The 6,126-nt window shown below is 36.1% G+C and overlaps 1 long non-coding RNA gene across 1 annotated transcript; it reads left to right on the top strand.

Moving 5' to 3' along the window:
• The first annotated feature begins 3,811 nt into the window (after positions 1 to 3,811).
• On the top strand, positions 3,812 to 5,520 carry LOC145167442 (uncharacterized). Its single transcript, XR_013741133.1, has 2 exons — positions 3,812 to 4,001; positions 4,877 to 5,520. It is a non-coding gene; the product is annotated as an uncharacterized LOC145167442 (long non-coding RNA).
• The last annotated feature ends 606 nt before the right edge of the window (positions 5,521 to 6,126 follow it).

Below are 6,126 nucleotides of genomic sequence, written 5' to 3'. Positions count from 1 at the left end.
TTCTCTTAACCATTCTTGGTACGACCTAACTCATCCCAAAAATGCTTTGGGCCAAGTCGTAGACTTACCACACTTCCACGCCTATCTACCACCTAATGAACACTATTGTTACCCCACAGTCTCATAGTGCTTTCCCAACTGCCATGGGCCTATATACATACGGCCATCATCCCACCAAACTGCAGGAATCCAAACAACGTCTCACTTACCACATACCAAAACCACATGGGCCATACCATACTACAATACACAATCCTTACACATTATCTTAACCATTCTTGGTATGACCTAACTCATCCCAAAAATGCTTTGGGCCAAGTCGTAGACTTACCACACTTCCACGCCTATCTACCACCTAATGAACACTATTGTTACCCCACGGTCTCACATTGCTTTCCCAACTGCCATGGGCCCAACCCATGTTTTGCCAATCATCCACATAATACCTAATCAAAGATCAGTATGAACTGGACCCCCAACCGAGATAACCTAAATCCTTAATCTTTGATTCTTTCGTTATGATAAAAAACCAACTATTATCTTGCCCTTAGATATGAATTCCAAGTTAATCTGCACTTGAAATTATTCCAAATTTTTCCAAGCGGTTCTCCCCCACTTGGAATCAGCCCCTCCCTAACGACTTCAACACTTTTACTATACATCCACAATCCATAGTGTCCATACCCTAAGCTTTTCCAGTTTGATCACCATCCATATCAATAAACATCTCAACCATAAACCTTTTCTAGGAAATCCTTCCCATTAAAATAGTCAAATCGATCCTAAATTGCTCCACTGATTGAACCAAACTTCTTGAATGCTATCAGAACCGAGATCAGACTGAATCGTTTCCAACCTTACCTGCAGGACCCGCCGAAATGGGATTCTACGGAGATCTGAAGTCCTCCCAGAAATTGGTTAACGCTACTCCGACGCTCTATTCATGGGTCCAAAATATCTATTATTCCACACTTGAAGAAAGACTGATGCACCATAACACCGTCAAATGATATAATTCGAAAGTTCTCGAATGATCTCAACCACTGAACAAAACCCGTGCGAAAGTACATCCACCATACCATGAAGTAGATTGTCAAATCAACAATAGCTCTACCCTGCACCCTCTCTTGATTAATCCCTAAATCCTCACCACCATGACAAATTTCAGCAATTTCGAATAACAGAATTCCAATGAACTTACAGTACAACCTCCTCCAACCCATTGAGCTGGGACCAACAAAATCAATATGGATGCTGATATATTAACAGAACACACAGTCCTTCCCCACATAGGGCTTACTCCCTCATTGGCCGAAGCCATCCACACCGAAGCCTAAAACCAGTCCATCTCATACCTTCTAAACACAGCTCTTGGCATGAAGAATGGCATATGACAATCCTCTGAATAATAATAATAATAATAATAATAATAATAATAACAATAATAATAATAATAATAATAATAATAATAATCATAATCATAATTATAATAATAATCATAATAATAATAATCATAATCATAATAATAATCATAATAACAATAACAATAACAATAACAATAACAATAACAATAACAATAATAATAATAACAACCAAGCAATTTTAACGAAACTCCGGTTCTTAGGTGGAGACTTAAGTAAACCGATCATAACTTCCCACACACACAATCATATAATCATAAACATAAACAATAAGAGCATGAAGGCTTTGAATACGATACATACATGCGAGGTCTTGAGGTCCTGATGCCGCTTCCTGGAAAACTATGAATGACAGAGTCTGAGCTACCCCGGTCGTCAAACATGAGCAATTAGCCCTAATGTGACGAGGCCGATGACAACAATGACATAATTCTACACCCAGGGTGTAATCTTGGTGAACATGGCCCTTCCGTCCACACCTGCCACATTTGAAATTACAGCATACAGGCTCATGGGTTCTTCCATCCTTAATGTGCATGACGTGGTCCCTCTGGCATCCACTACTCAGGTTAGCAATATCAAACTCTTCACCCAATACTGCAATTTCCGAATCATGTGCCTGCTTCCTCTTCCCTGGACGCGCTCCCACATCAAGATCTCTCCCCCTAGTCGCCTCAACGGTCTCTTCCACAGTCCAAATGGATGCAACTCGCTCCTCGAACTTGACAATCAACCTATCAACGACTTCATGAATATAATTACATGCAACAAAACTTAAATAAACTTTTGACTAAAAGACCCAACCCTACAACGGTTAGACTCAAATGAGAGCTGTGCAATAGGGCCAAATCAATCATTCTAAAATTATTTAACCTTTGCAACATGTAACTTAACATATTCATTTAATAGTTAACTCACATCGATATGAGTCCTAAAAAGCACAAAGCAAGCAACATTCGAGTAGTGAAACCGTTTGGTACTAAGACACCATAAAATCAGGCAGATCCTTACACGCAAATTCCGAACCACTAGGTCCAAGCATCAAGGGTACACATACATCGTGTATCTACTCTCTCAAGAGTGGTTAAGCATTCCTTACGCTGGCCTGTTATAAACTGTACTCACTCATGGAACTTCCACCAACCCTGCAACCACTCGTCTATGCTAATCATACATAACGTTGGATCCTATAGAAAGTCAAATACATGATTCTACCCTAAGCCCACAACCAAATGAGGAACATGAAATAAGGCTAAATCAAACATTCTCAGACATAAAATCTTAATTATGTATAACTATGATACACACACTAAGCAACTGCAGTAATGATGTCAGTTTCATCTAACATACAAGAAATTCTCCTAGGCTATCAGGTATCATGCATTAAGAAATTCTATCATGCAATCCCTGAGGATCCCTAGCCTACAAACTAGCATGCATCTTTATCATAATCATCATAAGCAAATAATAATGTGGGTATCTTGGGGTAAACTTTCTTGCTCCGGTTGATCGTACACATCTCATCCTTCTTGGTTACCCTTGAAAACCATTTTGAAAACAATTTTTGAAAATTGTTGTGAAAATTATTTGAAGACCTTTACAAATCCTTAGTTTGAGTCTGGATTCACACGAATGCGCATCCAATTCTCTCAAACCAGGACTCTGATACCAACTTGTAACATCCTAAAAATCAAGGTAAAATTTTTATTTTAAAATTCCAACCAAAAACCATAATTGTTTACGAAACATAGTTCTCAAAAGTGATAATCACGTATCAGAGTATCCCAAAATCAAATATCATAAAATCATAATTTAATTTCCTAATAATAATAACTAAAAATTACCCTATCCCAGCTTCACGGGGGACATAAGCGGGGTTTCACGCGCACATGTATGGAACAAACATGTAAATCTACAAAAAGTCATGTGGCGAAAGCGTGATACCAAAAAACGGTAGGGTCGAAACATGACAATATATTGCGGGATCGTGCGGGGGACAATTTGCAAACTTTTTGTTAGGTAGGTATTATTTATGTAATTTTTTAAACACATTTACTGTTTCTATAAAAAAAATTAAACAATAACCATTACGAAGACAATTTTTATATGTTATTTTCTACATATGAATAAAATATTCCGACCAACAAAAATCTTATACATATTTCACTGTTTAAAAAAAATTATATTGACAATTTCTATGCATTACAAAAAGGGGGGATTTAAACCAAATTGCTAAGTTTATATAATAAAAGTTAGGAAGTGGAACATTTGGGGATTAACATGCTTTTCACCTGGAATACTAAAAGAATAGCATTAAACCTTTAGAAGTCCATCAATCATTCTCGCCTTTTGATAATAGTTGCTGCTCTTTTTCTTTCACTTCCCTGACATCAGACCTCTATCTCTCTCTTTCTCTGTCTGATATAATCTTATCTCAATAATTCCTTCAACTTTTATATTCCGTATGCCCCTCTTCTTCTCACTATATTTGGCAAAACCTACAAAATACCCACAGCTCTTTTTCAATCTAATAATCATAATCAACTCGAAGCAGTTGCGAAGACTACTGACCTACTTCAGGTATTCAACCCCTTTTCTGATCGTTCTCGATAACCCGATGTCTTGCTTGTAAATTAACTTCGGATTTCTAGTATTCGTGCTTTACGATTTGTATTGTATGAGTTTTCTCTGGATTTGGTTTTAGAGAAGATTTAGATTTGAGAGTTTCCCAAATATGACATAAGTCACTGTATAATTCACAATTTCAAAGACAAGCATGTCAGAAATAATGGATCTGTAAATGTTTGATGGAAATCTTCAGTGAGGATTTATAAATGGGTTGTCTCCTTTCTGTTTATGAAACATCTAAAGCATTTTCGTGTTTGTATTCCGTTTTTGCTAAATTATGTTTCAAATCGACAAGGAAAAAAGTGGTTTCGATCATTCGATGGATTCTAGTTTTTTGCTTAAACATAGAAACTGTGGCTTTTCATAAGTTCCAATCTCGTAAGCAAGTACAATGTAGCTTATCGAACGTCTAAATCGCATAAGCAAGTACCCCAGATGTCAAGAAATCGATAATTCTTTGAGATGTTGTACAGATTTTAGAAAATTACGTCAATATTCAATCTTTCCGGTGTTACTTTTGTTTTTATTATTATTCTGATTTTTGTTTTCGGTGGAAATAATAAATTTCTGTCTGCGAAGTAGTCTGTTTGACCACTTACATTTTTAGGTGTTTTAGTTGTAAAAGAACTTATTCCATTGATCAATGTATAGCTTTTTTGCTTTGAAAAGGCACATTACACTTGTCTGATGTTTTCCATCCGTAAAATGCAAAGAAAAGACTTATAATATAAATATGATGTTGTTTTGTGTATTGTTGCATTCACTGATTATACATGAGTTGCAAATCATGTTAACAAATACAATATATATCTAATTTTCCTTTGCAGGAATAAGATATAGTGCTTAGAAAAACCATTGATCAGACATGGAACCTCCAAATAACATATTCGATTCTGAAGAAGAATTCGAAATCTCCCCGACATGTTCACCCGTAACACTCGACCTAACCCTCGGCTTCAGCGACATGCCGCCACCTGGCACAGAAACGGGGCCCACAAACACCCCACCGCGTGTTTTCTCGTGCAATTACTGTAGGCGCAAGTTCTACAGCTCACAGGCATTAGGAGGGCATCAAAATGCACACAAACGAGAGAGAACGATGGCAAAAAGAGCCATGAGGATGGGGATGTTATCTGAAAGATACTCGAGCCTAGCATCTTTGCCACTTCATGGATCGACATTTCAAAATTTGGGTATCGAGACACATGCCTCGTTGCTTCAAGGAGTTCAAGCTATGAGAGGTGGAGCAAGATTTGACCAAAGCTATCTAGGGATACCCGTATGTATGGTGGATAATGAAGTTGAACCGTTTTGGCCGGGTAGCTTTAGGCAGATCGATGGCATTGGTGATTCAAGTAATAATGGTCCCAAACACTCGGAAATTACTCCACCACCCGATCTTACTTTAAAACTTTGACTTTTTGCTCTGTGTACCCATTTGTTATGCAACACATGACATGACATGACATGATATGACATCACAAAACAAAACAAACTGGTATTGTAATTGTTGTGCACTGGACTTGGACTCTGATTCCAATTGGGACTCATTTCAATGTGAGTAAACCTACAGTTTTTGTCCCATTAGAGAAGCTTTTCTTTATTATTATCCAGTAATGTCCCGATCATAACACAAAAGAACACATGAAAATAATGACTCAAAATACTAGTTTAACAATTACAGTTTAAAATGTTTTGATAATAAAAATATATTCATTGAAAATTAAGTATGCCATTTTATTAAATCATAGCAGTTATAATCTGTAATTATTTGTATGAGAATTTGCTAAATCGATACTCGATAGTAACTAATTTCTTTTGCAAATACTACGATTGAAACGAGGTGTTGAAAAAAATATAATTAAAATATTAAATTTCGATTCATGTTTTAATTCTTTTATATTTAAAAATGAAATTAGTTACAGTGGTTTTAAAATTTAGAAAACAAACTAATTTGTAAATTTATAAATTGTAAATAATATGTACAGTAGATAAAATGTTAGTGTAAAATAAATTATATCGTAGTATAATGTATGATTGTTGAATCCTCTCTAATAAATGAAAGTTTTTTTTTTCA

This window comes from Lactuca virosa, chromosome 3 (genome assembly GCF_052849685.1).
Source record: "Lactuca virosa cultivar CGN04683 chromosome 3, Lactuca_virosa_CGN04683_v6, whole genome shotgun sequence".
NCBI lineage: Eukaryota > Viridiplantae > Streptophyta > Magnoliopsida > Asterales > Asteraceae > Lactuca > Lactuca virosa.
Note: the sequence above shows the minus strand (reverse complement) of the source record. Positions and strands in the feature narration are given on the sequence as shown.